This window comes from Chrysemys picta, chromosome 11 (assembly GCF_011386835.1).
Source record: "Chrysemys picta bellii isolate R12L10 chromosome 11, ASM1138683v2, whole genome shotgun sequence".
NCBI classification, from domain to species: domain Eukaryota; kingdom Metazoa; phylum Chordata; order Testudines; family Emydidae; genus Chrysemys; species Chrysemys picta.
Genome location: NC_088801.1, coordinates 75928546 through 75947315, shown reverse-complemented (window position 1 = coordinate 75947315; position 18770 = coordinate 75928546). Strand labels below are relative to the sequence as shown.

General features: G+C 42.2%; 1 protein-coding gene across 18 annotated transcripts in view; it reads left to right on the top strand.

Annotated features, from left to right (window-relative positions):
* Positions 1–861: 861 nt before the first annotated feature.
* PCBP3 (poly(rC) binding protein 3) overlaps positions 862–18770 on the top strand; it is a 139437-nt gene continuing 121528 nt past the window's right edge. For 4 of the 18 annotated variants that reach the window (XM_042854501.2, XM_042854500.2, XM_042854495.2 and 1 more), the window contains exons 1-2: positions 865–13114; positions 14692–14783. The gene's annotated coding sequence lies outside the window, so the exon portion shown is untranslated. Of the gene's footprint in view, positions 14784–18770 lie in introns of all 18 variants that reach the window. The other 14 variants (XM_042854504.2, XM_024111711.3, XM_042854497.2 and 11 more) reach the window with 7 other exon arrangements.

Sequence of the window (18770 nt, the reverse complement as noted above, 5' to 3'; positions counted from 1 at the left end):
CAAAATCTTCATACACATCATTGAAATTTTTCTTGCTGCTGAAGTGCAGCGCTACTAATTAATGAATCAGGAAAGGTTTTAAAAGGGAGCGGCTGCGGGGGAAAATTGGGTTTATGGCCATGTTCTGTTCCTTACGATGGGAGGCCTGAGAGTTTGTTTTATTTTGAATTCTCTAATTCTCTTAAAAATGAAAATAATAGAAAGCCGTGTCTCTCACATGGCTGCTGGTGGTCTCAGTTTGTAGCAAGGTGGATTAGAGCTTTCCTAGCCCTGACTTGGAGAGGAAGAGGTGTCAAATCTCTAAGGAAGAGCTCTTTTCTTGCTGTTTGTCAGGTGCTAGAGTTAAATACGGTGCTAACAAACCTCAAGAATTTGAAGTCCGTGACATCACTTCCCCTCTCAGTTAATCCGGGCTCACATGTGTGGTATCTGTGATGTTGTGATCGTCCTGATCCTCTAGTCATCCAAAAATATGAATCTTTAATGTTAAGAAACAAGCAGAAACCCTCCACTCCCTCCCCCCACTATAAAAAACCTACTCAGGCTTTCTTCACTCAGCATAAAGAGGCAGCAACAAGCCCATTGTTCCCCCACCCTCTTAACAATCGGATCCCTGGGCTGCTGTTTTTTTAAAGAACATTTCAGCCCTGTAACTTCTCTTTGGGGCTGATTCGTCTCTGTCACATACTAACCGCACTGGAGCTGCCAGATCTGCCCAGGTGTAAAACAGCAGCAGGGAGTTTAGAAACAAGCTCGAAATGACGCAGCTTAGTGGCTTTGGCTCTTCTTCCTGAGGTGGGTGCCCTGATGTAAGCCCACCTGAACATCGAGGGTCCGTTTCTGCTCTCAGAGATTGACTACGGGGTGGGGGGCGAGGGGAGAGGGTGTTGCCTGGATCTAACAGAAGGTAAAACCTGGCCCCAAAGGGTTGGCTTTAGGGTGAGGTACTCTGTGTTTTGTTTTGTTCTCTCTGATCCTGGTTCTCCTAGCGTGGAGCGTGGCAGGTTGCTAGGAGCACAGCACACCTGGCTGGAAGTGGATTCCATTATATCCAGGGTTTAAAGTTTGGTTCTGGCTCTCAGCACCCCGCTCCCCCGCCGCCCCGCCCCGCCCCAACTATATAAATTGTTCCAGCACCCTGGTCTCTGGCTGGTAGATGGGTAGCCTGGATGATCACAGTGGTCCCTTCTGGCCTTGGACTCCATGAATCTACCCTTCAGGAATCATCCTGCCTTTAAAAATCATGAGGCAGGCCCAAAAAATCATGGGAATTTTTTTTTTAACGTTGAGTTCTCTTTCTTTGCCTTCTGTAGGCTCACACTAGCATCACATTCCCGAGCTTTTCTCTGCAACTAGGAGGACAACAAACTTCCTTTTTAAAAAATGAAAGCAGAGACTCTCAGCCTATCTCATGCCTCCTGGGGCGAGGGCTTTAAGAAACACGCCAGATCTCCTGAGACTCTCGAGAAAAACATGAGAGTTGGCAGCAGCTGTTATAACTCACCGGAAGGTGCTTTACAAAAAATAACTATATACATATGATATGTGAAACCTGGTGACTTTAGCTTTGGATGAACATGCAAGAGCTGGGGTAGTTAATAAGAACGTAGTCTGGAAGGTGAAGCCTTGTAACTTCTTTTGGTTAACACTGCTCATAGAAAACACCCATAAATGGAAAAAGAGACTGCAGAGTACCAGATACCGCACACGTTATTACTCAGCCTCCTACAACAAAAAAGCAGCAGTACTGTTGTTAAAAAACACACGGTGGAAATTGGTTGAAATGCTCAAGACGTGTAGTCATCATGAATGGACAATTAATGATCAAAAAGGGAGCTGGGCAAACAGATCTTCGATGGAATTCCATCGTACTGAGAACATTATCCAAAGTCAACTTTAGCTTTGCAAATACAAGCATAAATCATGCACAATCAAGCGGAGTGCCCCAGGGGTCGGTCCTGGGGCCGGTTTTGTTCAACATCTTCATTAATGATCTGGATGATGGGATGAATTGCACCCTCAGCAAGTTCACGCATGACACTAATCTGCGGGGAGAGGTAGATACACTGGAGGGTACGGATAGGGTCCAGAGTGACTTCGACAAATTGGAGGATTGGGCCAAAAGAAATCTGATGAGGTTCAACAAAGACAAGTGCAGAGTCCTGCACTTAGGAAGGAAGAATCCCATGCACTACTACAGGCTGGGGACTGACTGGCTAAGCAGCAGTTCTGCAGAAAAGGACCTGGGGATTACAGTGGATGAGAAGCTGGATATGAGTCAGCAGTGTGCCCTTGTTGCCAAGAAGGCTAACGGCATATTGGGCTGCATTAGTAGGAGCATTGCCAGCAGATCGAGGGAAGTGATTATTCCCCTCTATTCAGCACTGGTGAAGCCACATCTGGAGTACTGTGTCCAGTTTTGAGCCTCCCACTACAGAAAGGATGTGGACAAATTGGAGAGAGTTCAGCAGAGGGCAACGAAAATGATTAGGGGGTTGGGGCACATGACTTACGAGGAGAGGCTGAGAGAACTGGGCTTATTTAGTCTGCAGAAGAGAAGAGTGAGGGGGGATTTGAGAGCAGTCTTCAACTACCTGAAGGGGGGTTCCAAAGAGGATGGAGCTCAGCTGTTCTCAGTGGTGGCAGATGACAGAACAAGGAGCAATGGTCTCAAGTTGTAGTAGGGGAGGTCTAGGTTGGATATTAGGAAAATCTATTTCACTGGGAGGATGGTGAAGTAGTGGAATGGGTTACGTAGGGAGGTGGTGGAATCTCCATCCTTAGAGGTTTTTAAGGCTTGTGTCAAGGCTGCTTCCCCACTTTGAACTTTAGGGTACAAATGTGGGGGCCTGCATGAAAACTTCTAAGCTTAACTACCAGCTTAGATCTGGTCCGCTGCCACCATTCCCAAAGTAGCCTTGAGAGACTCTTCACCAATTCCCTGGTGAATACAGATCCAACCCCCTTGGATCTTAAAACAAGGAGAAATTAACCATCCCCCTCCTTTCTCCCACCAACTCCTGGTGGATCAAGATCCAACCCCCTTGGATCTAAAAACAAGGAAAAATCAACCAGGTTCTTAAAAAGAAGGCTTTTAATTAAAGAAAAAGGTAAAAATCATCTCTGTAAAATCAGGATGGAAACTAGCTTTACAGGGTAATCAAACTTAAAGAGCCCAGAGGAATCCCCTTTACAGGTAAAAGGATTTTGGAGTCTCTGGCCAGGAGGGATTTTATAGTACTGTACACAGGAAGGCTGTTACCCTTCCCTTTATAGTTATGACAGTGTAGCTTGACAAAGCCCCTGGCTGGGATGATTTAGTAGGCACTGGTCCTGCTTTGAGCAGGGGGTTGGACTAGATGACCTCCTGAGGTCCCTTTCAACCCTGATATTCTATGATTCTATGAACCAAAAAAGTGCCACCGTGGCTAAACAACAAAGTAAAAGACGCAGTGAGAGGCAAAAAGGCATCCTTTAAAACGTAGAAGTTAAATCCCATTGAGGAAAATAGAAAGGAGCATAAACTCTGGCAAATGAAGTGTAAAAATATAATTAGAAAGGCCAAAAAAGAATTTGAAGAACAGCTAGCCAAAGACTCAAAACGTAATAGCAAATTTTTTTTTAAAGTACATCAGAAGCTAAACAACCAGTGGGGCCACTGGACAATCAAGATGTTAAATGAGGCCATTGTGGAGAAACTAAATGAATCTTTGCATCGGTCTTCATGACTGAGGATGTGAAGGAGATTCCCAAACTTGAGCCATTCTTTTTAGGTGACTAATCTGAGGAACTGTCCCAGATTAAGGTGTCATTAGAGGAGGTTTTGGAACAAATTGATAAACTAAACAGTAATAAGTCACCAGGACCAGATGGGATTCAGCCAAGAGTTTTGAAGGAACTCAAATGTGAAATTGCAGAACTGCTAACTGTGGTATGTAACCTATCATTTGAATCAGCGTCTGTAACAGATGACTGGAGGATAGCTAATGTGACACCAATTTTTTAAAAAGGCTCCAGAGGTGATCCCAGCAATTACAGGCCTGTAAGCCTGACTTCAGTACCGGGCAAACTGGTTGAAACTATAATAAAGAACAATATTGTCAGACATATAGATGAACATAATTTGTTGAGGAAGAGTCAACATGGTTTTAGTAAATGGAAATCATGCCTCACCACTTTAATTCTTTGAGGGGGTCAACAAGCATATGGACAAGGGGGATCCAGTGGATATAGTGTACTTAGATTTCCAGAAAGCCTTTGACAAGGTCCCTCACCAAAGACTCTTAAGCAAAGTAAGCTGTCTTGGGATAAGAGGGAAGGTCCTCTCCTGGATCAGTAACTGGTTAAAAGATAGGAAACTGAGGGTAGGAATAAATGGTCAGTTTTGGATGGAGAGAGGTAAATAGCAGTGTCTGTACTGGGACCAGTACTGTTCAACATATTCGTAAATGATCTGGAAAAAGGGGTAAACAGTGAAGTGGCAAAATTTGCAGATGATACAAAACTACTCAAGATAGTTAAGTCCAAAGCAGACTGCGAAAAGTTACCAAGGGATCTCACAAAACTGGGTGACTGAACAACAAAATGGCAGATGAAATTCAATGTTGATCAATGCAAAGTAATGCACATTGGAAAACATAATCCAAACTCTACAGATAAACTGATGGGGGTTAAATTAGCTGTTACCACTCGACAAGAGCTCTTGGAGGCATTGTGGATAGTTCTCTGAAAACATCCACTCACTGTGCAGCGGCAGTCAAAAATGCTAACAGAATGTTGGGAATCGTTAAGAAAGGGATAGATAATAAGACAGAAAATATCATATTGCCTCTATATAAATCCATGGTACACCCCCATCTTTAATACTGCGTGGTGATGTGATCACCCCATCTCAAAAAAGATATCTAGAAATTGGAAATGGTTCAGAAAAGGGCAACAAAAATGATTAGGGGTATGGAACGGCTTCTGTATGAGGAGAGATTAATAAGACTTGGACTCTTCAGCTTGGAAAAGAGATGACTAAGGGATTGACTGATTTTTGATCTGGCCAGGAAACCAGCCTAGATTCACCTCCCTATCCCGCATCTGTCATCGGGTGATTAGCCCCAAAGAAAACTTATAAGGCTAAGGTTCACATAAAATAACAGTTTTATTTATAACTCAACAGTTAAAACAGTAACAAAGAGGATAAACACTAAGGACTTCCAAACTATACTTATGAAGGACCAGATACAAACCCAGCTTCAGCTGTAACAACCAGGGGCTTAAAGCCCTGACCCAGAACTATATAAAGGACAGGTGATCAGAGTCTAGATGTCTCTTTACCATATCTTGCAGCTTGGTTACAGACGCCCACCAACATGACAGGAGAGAGCACTAGACGCAGGCGGTGATAGCAGTCTCCTGAGGACGGGACTGCCAGACAGGTAAGCTGACAACTCTGTTCTTCTCTTCACATGCCTTCCTCCCTGCGCCGTCATGTGTGTGTGTGTGAACTGGAACCAAAGGACAGCAGATGGACGGCTATCCTCACATGCGGGTATGTACCCTACTCCAGCAACCCTTAGCGTGGTGTCTGTCTGCCTCTCAGATGGGCAGCCCTGTGTGACTGGAGGGCTGGACTTCTATACTGCCTTGTTACTAGGCAGATTATCAGTCACACGGCCTGTCTCTTTTCCCGCCTTTAGCAAAAAGAGCACCAAAGGGTGGGGAACATGCAGCCCCAACAACAATTAAGGGAAATCCAAGTTGGCTATGTGAGGATAACTGTAAAAATTGAAAAATAAAGGAAGTTCCCCTACATGGGGGATATGATAGAGGTCTAGAAAATCATGATGGGTGTGGAGAACATACATAAGGAAGTGTTATTTACTCCTTCTCATAACACAAGAACTAGGGGCCACAAAATGAAATTAATAGGCAGGAGGTTTAAAACAAAGAAAAGGAAGTATTTTTTCACACAACATACTGTCAACCTGTGGAACTCCTTGCCAGAGGATGTTGTGATGGCCAAGACTATAACAGGATTCAAAAAAGAACTAGGTAAATTCATGGAGGATCGGTCTATCAATGGCTATTAGCCAGGATGGGCAGGGATGGGCCTCTGTTTGCCAGAAGCTGGGAATGGGCAACAGGGGATGGATCACTTGATGATTACCTGTTCTATTCATTCCCTCTGAATCATCTGGCATTGGCCACTGTCGGAAGACAGGATACTGGGCTAGATGGAGCTTTAGTCTGACCCAGTATGGCCTTTATTATGTTCTCATGACCAGCTTCTGTTGGCAAATGAGACAAGCTTTTGAGCCACACAGCGCTCCTCTTAAGGTCTGGGAAAGGTATTCGGAGTGTCAATACAAGGTGGAACCGAGATTGTTTAACATAAACACCACTCTCAATTATATAGTTGTTTAAATCTTCCTAGCTCTACAGGTCTCAGAACATAGTATTAAAATATATCTTGAAAGTTAGGAAAAGCATCACAATGATTCAAGATGACCTCCCACCCTCCAAAACAAACAAACAAAAAACGGGGAGGAAAAATTCTCTGCTTTGTGCTGCATATCTCTCTCCATATGGAACCAGAGGGCAGGACATGCCACAGAGATCTGCAGTGCAGATAAGAGATCTGCATGGTATTTGTCCCCGTGAGCTCCAGGTTCTCTACAAACTCCCCATTTGTTTGTTCAGACTTGGGTGAACGTAGCTCAAATCATCCCAAGTTTACAGCATTGTGGTTTCTGAACCTACTGACCCATATATATCCGCATCCACCAGGGGAAAAAACCCTGCATTTTACCTCCTGAAAGCCAGTGATTTCTGAAAAGCGAGTAGACAGAGAATTGTTTGTCCTATTAGGGATTGAGAGTAGAGTCTACAGGCAGGTTAAAAAGAATGCTGCATGGGAGTTACTTCAACATAAAACTGCAACGAGTTTTTAAAGGGCAGATGGAAAGTGAGGGCCTCAAAGTAGTAAATGGTTCCTCATTTTGAGACTAGTTTTATATCCTATTCCACTGGCAAATTGCTTCCGCCCTGTCTTCCTTTGGAACTGGTGCCAATGGAAACTGGTAAAGTGCCAGATTCGAAGTGCAAGGCTTTGTGATCTGAAGGGAGAACGTTTTCATGGAAAAAAATAGCAGCAAATATATAGCCGAATGTGTTAATACTCTGCAGAGTGGAGGGAAGAGGGAACATTGTGTTGACACCACATGTTTCCATAATTTGACCCTTCTGCTTAATGTGAGTTTGAAGGGGAACCAGTAAAGTTAATTGCATTGATCCAGGAAGTGGATTATTTGTGCATTGCCCTGCCCTGAGGTGAAACAGAAACCCTGCACATTTGTTCCCTTTCTCACCATTGTTTCCTGCTTCCCCTTCACGCCCTTCCGAAGCAATTAGTCAGAGAGCCTGACCTACTGCAGCACCCCACACTGTGTGAACATGGGTAACCTTGCTGGGGGCTATGGGGAAGTTAACATATAGGGAAGTGCAAAGAGATGGAAATATTAGTGTGTCCATTGTGTTCCATGGGTAGTGGTCCCACCTCCCATCCACTGAAGTTCCTCCTGCTCTGGTAAGCCTGGCATTTGCTTACTGTAATGTATTGACTTGTCAATTTGTGCATGTACATTTTGAAGGCAAACACTGTGTTGGTGCTGATGTTCTGTTATTTCTCTTTGGCTACTGTACAGATTAATTTGCTTGCCACTTTGACAATTAAAACTTGAGAACCATTTAGATGTAAAGAAATTCCATATGATCTGAGAGACAAATTTCCTTCGACCAGCCAGGGAACATAGACAAAACATGAACACAGGTTTGAAATCCAGAAGCTGATTTAATGTGCCTCTGTGTGTGTGTGTGTGTGTGTGTGTGTGTGTGTGATTTTCTCTAGACTAAGATTTTTCTAAATTTGAGGCCAATAAAGTCTGGCATAAATCCCCTCCCCCAACGTCTTCATTGCTTTTATTGAAAGTGAGTCTCTGTTCTTGAAAATAGTCAACCATTTTAATCTCAGCAGTGCTTGTTCTGATCCTTTAATCCCACTTGCTTTCTGCTGAGGGAGAAACCTAACACCATTTTTGTCTGTCTGTGTCATATAATTATTAAGAAGATTACTTGCAGCCAGATTTAGATGAGTGTGCTTAGGTGATGGATAGTGTTGATTTGGAGTGGAAGAGTGAGGATCGTGATGCTGGAAGCAGGTGCATTTCCCCTTTTTCTTCCTATTTGAATGTAATTGGTAGCATGAGGGTGTTTCCAAGCCAAGTAAGAATGAAGGGAAGAGCTGGGTTGGACTTGATGGGCTGGATTTGTGTTTGTTGCATGGTTTGGAGTTTTTGTAATAGTGAGTTAGCACATTGTCCCCACAGCTAACACTGCTTGAGATAAAAGTGTGTCATCCTTAACACTGGTGTTGTTCAGAACTTTCTTAGACCCATTGAAAACTCTATTTGCAATCATGTATCGCAAAACAAAGACATTCAAATATATACTTACATTCTAGATTGCGGGCTCCCCTTTTCACTACGCCCCCCGCCCCCCATGGTAGAATGCAGCTCCCGAAATCAGGGGCTCCACCCACTTCTGCTCAGAATTCCTGAGTCTCCACCACCCGTCGTGATATAGGCTGTGGTTGGGGCTGCCAGGACTGAGTGCCTCTGAGTCCTGGCATAATTGCGACACTCAGGGTGCCTACTGTGGGGTTCAGAGCACCCGTGGTATAGCACTTCTGCCATTGCTCTGAGAATCCATGCCCCTTGTAACACCACAGCTATCACAGAGTTAACTGGAGTTGCTTCAACATGAATGCAGGATCAGACCCCATATATTATTCTAAATAACTACTGTTGTCTAATATGCAAGCCATTTCCACTGCTCCTGTGTTCTCCCGCCAACAAAGCTGATAACATGGCAATTACATTGTTTAATTTTTTTGGTTCATGACAGGATGTTGGAAAAACTCAAAACCAGACAGCAGGTGAAGTGTTGATTATACACCAGCCTTTGACACATTGTGTCAGAGTACGGAGTCCTTTCCATCAGATGCAGGTGTAGGCTTTTGAAAAATGTTAAGAGCATGCAGCAGACTTGGACATGATGATGATGTTAAAAAGAGGCTGGAGAAGGGATTAGGGCCCCATTCTGTTTCCATCAAAGTCAATGGGAGTTTGCTGGGTCAGTGAGAGCGGAATTGGCCCTTAGATAGCAAGCTGATTTGGACCACCTGCTTTTTGCCTCGGAAGAGGGAGTTCCAATTCTGGCACGGGTTACACAGTGTGGTCTTCTCCATTTTGTTAAACAGCCAGACAGGTTGACATGACTAACGACCTCTAGCTGAGGACTCAATAGAGTCCAGGCTCTGGAAAATGCCAGGGCTAGCAGGCTGGTGTGGAGGTGTGGAGGAGAGACTTTGCACAGCAGTGTGGGGACTTTGCCATGTTAGTGCTTTCACTGTCACAAGCAGTTACATTTATTCACAATCTTTTAAAAAGGATTCCTCGGGGGTGTATTTTGAACGATACAGTAGCGATATTTTTATAAAATATAATGAAGCTGCAGATGAGCAAAAACTGGCTCAGTTCTTTCCTGCGCTTTTACAGCTTATATATCTCTCTCTCTAGATAGAGCTGGCACTTACAATGGTTATGTACGGACATGTTAGAGGTAAGGAAGTGATTGGGAAATGGGAGTTATCCTGGACAAACCCCTTTCACTGCTAATTGCTGGGATTGTGTGCATTCCTGGGAGGGTACAACTGGTGTAGTCAAAAGAGACAGCCAGTGTGCCCAGCAATAGTTCCCAGACAGAACTTGTTTTGTTGAGGCAATGTTGTCTAAGCTTCCAGGGTTATCCTCTGTATTCACCAAACACCAAGGGCTCTTCGCGTTCTACCTGGGAACCCACTCAATGTGGCTCTTTAATAATAGAAAAGCTAAAGAACTCTGAGCTAGAATGGCAGCACCAGACACTGGTAGGGTTCCTGGGTACCTGAGAAATGAGGGCAGTGCAGAGTAGGAGTAAAAGAGTCAGCATGTTTGCAATGTGTTGTGATGACGTTGTTGTAAGAAAGGTGGATATTTTGCATTCCACTTTCAAGCCTTAAAACGTATGATTTTTACTCTGGGGACAGGTCTCCACTTTTTCTGTTGTAGGGCTCAAATTGCAGAGCATGAAAAGAGCATTGTGATCGTTACAAAGAAGCGTTGCTCTGACACGGTGATATCGCAGAATTTAGGGCAGCTGACAGACAACATTCAGCACATCAGCTTGATGTGAAAATAGGACTTGAAGCAATCACAGTACATGTCCACAAGGGTGGCCTAAGGTTGGGTGGGGGTGCCACCTCTGGGAAGAGCCTTGATGACCCAGTGGGTGGGAACTGTCTTGAAAAAAGACCAGGCAGTACCTATTTGCAATGATGTTAAGTCTTGTATATGTCACTGATGCTATCTATGTTCAAAGAGTCAGTCAGGCAGTGCTAAACTGATCAGATGGATTTTGGTGGACGACATTTCAACATCACTGAGTCATTACTTCATGACTTGATCACATTTATAATGTGCAAGCAGAATAAAGTCCAGACCAGAAATATATGTATTTGGTGCTTCAATAAGGCCAATTTCACAAAGCTGAAAACAATTATGAGCCAAATCAACTGGGAAGAAGAATTTAATCAGCAAAAAAAGTGAATGATAATTGGGAATCATTTAAGAACATTGTACTAGATGCCCAAAAAGACACAATCCCTCTTCTGAGGAAGAACGTTATGCTGGTTAAAAAACCAGATTGGTTTAAAGGGTAAGTGAAGGAAGCTGTAAAAAATAAAAAAAATTATATAACAAATGGAAGAAAGGGGAAGTTGATAATAGTGAATATAAATCAGAAGCTAGGAATTATAGAAAATGGGTAAGGGAAGCAAAGGGACACAGGAAGAAATCTATGACAATCAGAGTTAAGGACAATAAGGAGTTTTTAAAATATATTAGGAACAAAAAGAATCCTGACAATGGTATTGGTCCATTACTAGATGGAAATGGTAGAATTATTATTAACAATACAAAAAAGGCAGAAGTATTCAATAAATATGTCTGTTCTGTATTTGGGGAAAAACAGATGATATAGTCTCATCCTATGGTAGTGATAACACTCTTTCCATTCCACTAGTATCTCTAGAGGATGTTAAACAGAATCTAATAAAGTCAGACATTTTTAAATCAGCAAATTCAGATAACTTGCTTCCAAGAGTTTTAAAAGACGAGGCAAGGGAGCTCGCTAGACCATTAATGTTGATTTCCAATAAGTTTTGGAACACTGGGGAAGTTCCAGAAGACTGGAAGAAAGCTAATGTTGTGCCAGTTTTTCAAACGGGTGAATGGGATGAGCTGGGTAATTATAGGCCTGTCAGCCTGACATCGATCCGGGGCAAGACAATAGAGTGGCTGATATGGGACTCGATTAATAAATAACTAAAAGAAGTTAAAATAACATGCAAATCCACAGGGGTTTATGGAAAATAGATTCTGTCAAACTAACTCAATATCTATTTTTGATGAGTTTACAAGTTTGGTTGATAAAGGTAATAGTGCTCACATCATATACTTCAACTTCTATATGGTGTATGACATTTTAATTAAAAAACTAGAACAATATAAAATTAAGTGACACATTAAATGGATTAAAAACTGGCTTACTGATAGGTCTCAAAATGTAACTGCAAATGGGGAATCATTATTGAACGGGTCTGTTTCCAGTGGGATCCCACAGGGATCAGTTCTTGGTCCTATGCTATTTAACTTCTTTATCAAGGATCTGGAAGAAAACATAAAATCATCACTGATTTGGGAAGCACAGGCACGGGTACAGGTTCCCATGCGTCTTTGAAGTTGGAGCTGGAGCACCTATGTGTCTCATCTCTTCTGTCCCCACCTGTGTAAGTGTGTCCATGTAGATACTACATGCTGTGTGTGTGTTACTTTCTCCATCCTACATCCCCTTTGTATGATGGCATTGTTAGGACTAGCTCAGTGGTTTGAGCATTGGCCTGCTAAACCCTGGGGTTGTGAGCTCAATCCTTGAGGGGGCTGTTTAGGGGTCTGGGGATTAGTCCTGCTTTGAGCAGGGGGTTGGACTAGATACCTCCTGAGGTCCCTTCCAACCCTGATATCCTATGATTCTATGACTGGCTGTTGTGGCACCCCTGCCTGGAATCTCACAAGACAGAACTTGAAGCCAGCAGAGTGTTTCACAAACTGATCTGTACAGGTGTCTCGGGTCATTGGAGGGTTACTGAAAGTGAAATGTTCGGGTTTTAAAACCATACGAACAAAACTGGTGACCAAATCTGAGGGGCTTTTGTGGCAAAAATGTTCACTCATTTCCAGCATTCCCCCCTCCCAGTGGTGAATGTGACTGTAGTAGACAGTGTGTGTTAAAAATGTACGACATCACTTGCAGAAATGGAGTTAATCTTTCTTGGAAAAATCTCTCCAGGAAGGAAATGTAGAATGTTACTGGCTTCTACTTGCATTGCGTTATAGCAGAGGCCCCAAATGAAAGGATTTCTGCCCCTGTGACCAATCCTGAGGAATAAGCATCTTAACGTTGGGGTGTGATTAATGGTGGGAACCTGCGTTGAGTCTCCTTGCATGGGGCTGCAAGAGTTCAACAGAGAAAAGGGCCTTTTTTAGGGAATGTTGCCATGAGCTTTGGAGACTTAGGGGTTACAGCAGCCCTGACTCAAATAAGGGGGGAGGGACAGCTCAGTGGTTTGAGCACTGACCTGCTTAAACCCAGGGTTGTGAGTTCAATCCTTGCAGGGACCATTTAGGGATCTGGGGCAAAAATCAATACTTGGTCCTGCTAGTGAAGGCAGGGGGCTGGACTCAATGACCTTTTGGTCCCTTCCAGTTCTAGGAGATGGGATATCTCCATATATTTATTTATTTATATTTAAGCCCACAACTCCATGCAGGAGCCAGGCGCTGAGAAAACACCAACCTACACCTTACACTGGAACGGCTTTCCCAGCTGGCGATGCCAGATCCACAATAGGTGTCGTCACACCTCAGCCACCAGCCCAGCGAGCCAGCTGTGTCCCTGGCACTGTCTGGTAGGTGCAGAGTCGGGAGCCGCTTTGGCTGCAGGAGGAGGAGAGCTGGCGCAGTGCTTGGGCTGTGGTTTAGAGCCCAGTGCCCTGCCCTTCCCAGAGAGCCAGAGCACATCTGCTCAGTGAAAGGCAGTCACTGCTCCACTCAGTGCCCCCAAACCCATCCCTCTCATCCCCACCCCCACTGCTCAGCCTTTGTTCTCGCCCCCTTGCCCCCCACAGGCTGTTTTGCTCCCACATGCCTCACTCCCACTTTCCTTTTTTAAACGGGTTAATCTCTAGCCCTCATGACTGTGGAGAAAAGCTTGAAACAGTGACCCCTAGAGGCTCTAAAGCCAGACGTCCTCCCGCCGCCCCACAAACCCCTCCCCTAAATTGCATTTTTTAAATCTCATGATTTTTAAGCCATCTCATTATGTTTAGTGCCTGACTCACGAACATTTGGGATTGGCAATACTAAAACCTAACGTGCCATACGGTGGGGGATGGACCTCTTGTAATCATGCCTGGGTCCTTCCATGAAAGCAGACTTGGTCCAACTGGGATTGTTCCCCATTTTGTCTGCCATTCTCAAGGCCCTTCTCATGGGACAGTGTTTCTCAACCTTTGCAGGGTAGCAACCTCTTGTTCAAAGTCAAAATTTTTCACGACCCCCTTATATTTATTATTCAAGTAAGAGTAAACCATGCCTCAGTGATAAGGACAAGCCAATTCAATGGATTTGTGTGTTTCGGGCAGTTGATGGGGAATACTGGACCTTGAAGGGGAAGGATGTGCAGGGGAGTGGGGGAGCCAGATTCTCCTTGCTTTTGATTATAAGAATATTTTCAGTGTTTTATGGCCTCCTGATGAGAAACATTTTCCTGGGGTTCCGAGGGTCGAGGCTTTACCTGCTCCCTTTGTCTTGTTCACGTGCCAGCTCTCTGTGTGATCTGTAGAGGGGAATCTACTGGAGAAGTTTGTTCAAATTTCACATTTGCCACATACAGCAGAAAATTCCCGCTCTTTTGTGTGTCTACACTGTAATTAGAAACCCATGGCTGGCCTGTGCCAGACTTGGGCTAAGGGGCTCAGGGTAAGGGTCTGTTTAATTGTTGGGGCTTGGACTGGAGCCTGGGCTCTGGGGCCCTGCAAGGTGGGAAGGTCCCAGAGCTGGATCTGGAGCCCAACGTGAGCCCAAACGTGTACATCACAAGTAAACAGCCCCTTAGCCCGAGCCCCGCGAGACTGAGACGCCCAACCACGGGTGTCTAATTGCAGCAGAGACATACGCTCAGGAAGGATCCCGTCTGATTAATTGGAGCTCTTTTCCTGTTCATGTTGAAAGTCCTGGCTGGTTCATCCCCATGGCCTCAAGGCAACCTGATTTGCTCAGTGGCCTTTTTTTTTTTTTTTTAAAGCCATTGAAATGACAACATCAGTGTTGGGTGCATCCCTGTTTCAAGGGAGACCAAGGGCTCTGGGAGAAAATAGGTCACATGGTCTTTGTCCCATGTCACGTGATTCCCATCCTGAGGCCAATGAGGTTTAGAACCCTCTGTGCTTTAGAACAAAATATCACTGTAATTTTTTTCTCTTAGCATTTTTCATCTTTTCCAAACGTGAAAAGGGCGACCATCTGTCTGAAACCCGCATCAAACCAAATCATTTCTAAAGCAGCTGTTCTTCGGAGGTAAGAAGATTTAAAAGATCGTATTGGTGGAAAACCACTGCTGTTAAATAACTTCTCCTACAAATAAAAATTAGTCAGAAGCATGAAATATAAAGGTAGTTTTCTATACCAAATGGGATAAAAGAACTTTGAAGTCTTTTAAAAGAGGCTTCTTAAGTGAACCTCTTAAGAAGGTTTCTTTAGACATATTTAAAAATCTATGATAAGACAGCCATGGTAGTATAGATTTAGAAATGGTTACAGTTTTAAAGAGAACAAAATGAATAGAAAGTCAACGACTTGAACAATTTACATATCTTAATAGCTATTCTTTTACTCTTTTTTATAACCAAGTGGGATAGTGAAAATAGTAATTGTTTTTACCTTGGTATGATGTAGAATTTATTTCCATAACCTACTGGTTTAGCAAATATTTTGATATAATAAAGATAATGTAATAGGGTATTAATATGACCCGTCCCAAGTATTACATTAGAAAAGGCTAAATATGCCTATTAGGTATAATTTACAGTACATCCTTCGTATATTGTCGATAATATGCACCTATGGAGCACAAATAGTATGAAAACAGAACCGGCAATATTAATGTATTGCATCTGGAAATGGTAAAAAGGAAATGATTAATTTTGGTATGACAAGATAATAAAAATTAAAACGTATAAGAGACTTTTATCGCTTGTGAATTAAAAACCTTTGGTTCATCATTCTGAAATGCATGCATACAATTGTCTGATATTTACCATCTTTATGTCAGTGTCTGTAATTCCTTTCAAACAATGAAGGAATATATTTAACTAGATTTTGGAAAAAGAATGCATTTTATTGATAGTATTCTCTTTTCCTTAAAGTTAAAGTATGTTACGAAAGGGTCTTTTGCTTTAAGATTAAGTTGTACATTAGATAAATTGTTTCTGATTCCAACATGTTCCTATTATATATTCTTATAACAAGTTAAGTTTAAGTCTAATGTTAAAATTTCAGAAAGTCAAATATTTATTTTTTAAATAGTGTTGCATAGGTCAGTTGTTCAGAAATCCTAAAATATCACCCTTGAATTCCAGAGATCTTTAGACAATTGCTTGCAGAAATATTTTTTCTGTACTTCAAATCTTCTACAGTATGTCATTTAATTTTAACTTGACTGGACTATAATACAATTTTCTGTCACTCAAAAGTCATGTGAAAATAACTCAGAAACAATGACTCTTCAGCACTGCAACTAAGATACAATGAAGGTCAATGATTTTATAGACAGATATCTCAAAGATGGACATTTTCCTGCATTTCCAAATTGAAAAATCCTGAAAAGTTGTAACTTTAGGGAAATATTTTGTGTTATATTTATGACTACACAATTTCAATGTTGTGCAGTAATTATTTTTTAAAAAGTCCCGAATCTCAGATTTTTCCCTGTTTTGAATTTTCTTTTTCTGAACATTTTTTAATGTTCTTTGATTTAAAACTAGTTTTTTATTTCTTTGTCCTGAATGTTATGATAAATGTTTTCCTACTCTGGTAAAATATTTTAAAATATTAGTTTCATTGTGGCCTCCTTTCATCAAAATAAAAAGAAAAAATCCTTTAAAATGGATTGAAGACCGTTTAAAAGTTTGTATTTGTGGTGGGTGTGTAAATTCCCTCATTCCCCCATATTTCTGTACCAACAGACTAATTTTGAAGCACAAACTGTCACAAATTACGAGCACAATATAACTCATGATACGGAATGCACATTAACAAAGTGTATTTTGAAATACTGGAAGCTGAGTTTACTGATGGAAGGTTAAAAGACCTATATGTCAGTGCAAAAAGACACAATATTTCTTAAATTGTAAAATGTTTCCTAAGTTAAAACAAGGACTGCTGTGTTATCAGTGGTAGTTTATGTGTCTCCTGGTGAAAAATTAAACTGTAGCTCTTTCTAGAGTGATGTGATCTTTGGTTTTGAGTTTAAAAATATGGCATCCCATTTTTCTAGAAATAAAAATGCATCAGAATGAGATGGTGTTTGTCTTCTGCTAGAAAAATATAGCGCCCTACTGCCCCGGACGATTCACATCTCCCAAATCGTGAGAATTGTTTGCTGAAATAACATGAAATGTTGACAACCCATTAATTGCTAGAATGGAGTATGCATTGCTTTCTCACTGCTGTTCTAGCTATTAGATCTTTCCATTTTCCATGACCCATATGCCAAAGTTTATTACTTCATAAATGGAGCAATATGTGATGAACCAAAATGTATATTCTTTTCTGGATTATGAATTTAAAACCATTCACATTTGTTGGGTATAGAATGTCATTAGTGGATGAGGTTTTTTGTGTTGCTTTTGCTGTGGAGAGTGCAGAAGGATGTTTTGCATGCATAAGCTGTTGATTCTGCTAATGTGTTTTACTGTCCAGTTCCTTAACAGTTAACAGCACAACGGATTATTTCTCAACAAAATATTTAGGATTGTGCCTACTGGCTAAATGGATATGTTGTCGCACCAACATCGAGGGTGAAAAGGGAATAAGGAACTGCTGAAGGAACATAGCATATCTTGGAGGTGTGCGTGCGTACATGCGATCAGTTTACAATGGCATGTTGCAGCATGAATGACTTGAATTTACAAATTACCGCCTATACTCCTTTTAAAAGCTGAAAAGGAAAAATAGTTTGATTGAATTAATTTCAGCATCCCAATATGAAAGCTGTGTCTGTTTGGGGCTCCTACCAGGAATGTCACATCCCTTATTTCCTTCTGTCCTGCCTTTACCATAATATATAGAGAGAGGGTTATGTGCATAATTGATTTTTTGGTTCATAGGCAATTAAAAAATAATTTCACGTCAAACTGAAGACTATTTTTTTAAAATTATTGGTGAATCAAAAAGTAGGAAAAAAAGTTGTGTTTTGATGTTGAGCTTTTTCCCCTTCTAAAACTTAAAAAAAAAAAAAAAAGGTAATTTCAAAATGAAAAGTTGTGCCAATGGAGCAGCTGACGTGCTTCGTTTAAAAAATGTCAAAACAAAACATTTCAACTTTTAAGGAGAGTTTTTTGGTTTGTTTTTCAACCAAAACAATTTGCAAAAATCAGCACATATTCGTGAAATGTTTCTGTCTGATTCAAATCTGCCTTTTTCACCGGAAAAAACTTCGGTATAAAAATGTCTCCCAGCTGTCTATATATCCCCTTTCACCACGTTTTCATCTTGTGTGAACAGTTAACACACAGATTCCATTTGTAAATGTCTTAATATTCAGAAAATGGATCATTACACGCAGCACTTATGCATTAGGGACATGCTATCAGATGCACAGCTTCACCTCCTCCCCTCCCTGTTTGGGTCTTTGGGCTGCAGGGCCGAAGGGAGGGAGCAGTCGGTGCAGGGATTGTCTTGTGCACGGCCCTTACACTGCTGGGCTTCCTTCCCCCACACTTGCCTAAGGACCAAGCACTATCTGCGGCCCTGATCCTGCAAACACTTAAACACATCTGCAATTTTACTCACATGAGTAATCCCCTTTCAGCCAGAGGGACTCCTCGCATGAGCAAAGAAATACAAAGGCTGCCGCATTGGCAGCATTGCACCCTTTCTAATTAATAGCCAAGGGCTTGATCCTGAAACCCTTACTCATGCGAGTAACCCACTCACTTTACTTGGCTGATCCTTAATGAATATACAGCATTACTAATTAGCCATCCTGGTAACCTCCCTGCCCAACGGACCATTGCTCTGAGAGGTGAGTAGGTGAGAGTGGCTTTGGCTCCCACTAGATTGGGGTGAAGCTGATTTTGCAAACAGATCAATTAGTCGTTGGTGTATTTTGCCCACTGCTTAGACCCGGGGGTAGACAGGACCCACTACAGGAAAAAGGAAAGAGGAAAACAAAATCTCTTGATTTTAATCTAGGCTGAGATTTAGCTGAAGTGAAAACAGATCTGCAGTGACAGTTTTAGAGCCTGCTGTCAGGGTCTGACTCGAGCGTGCTCGGCGCATGCA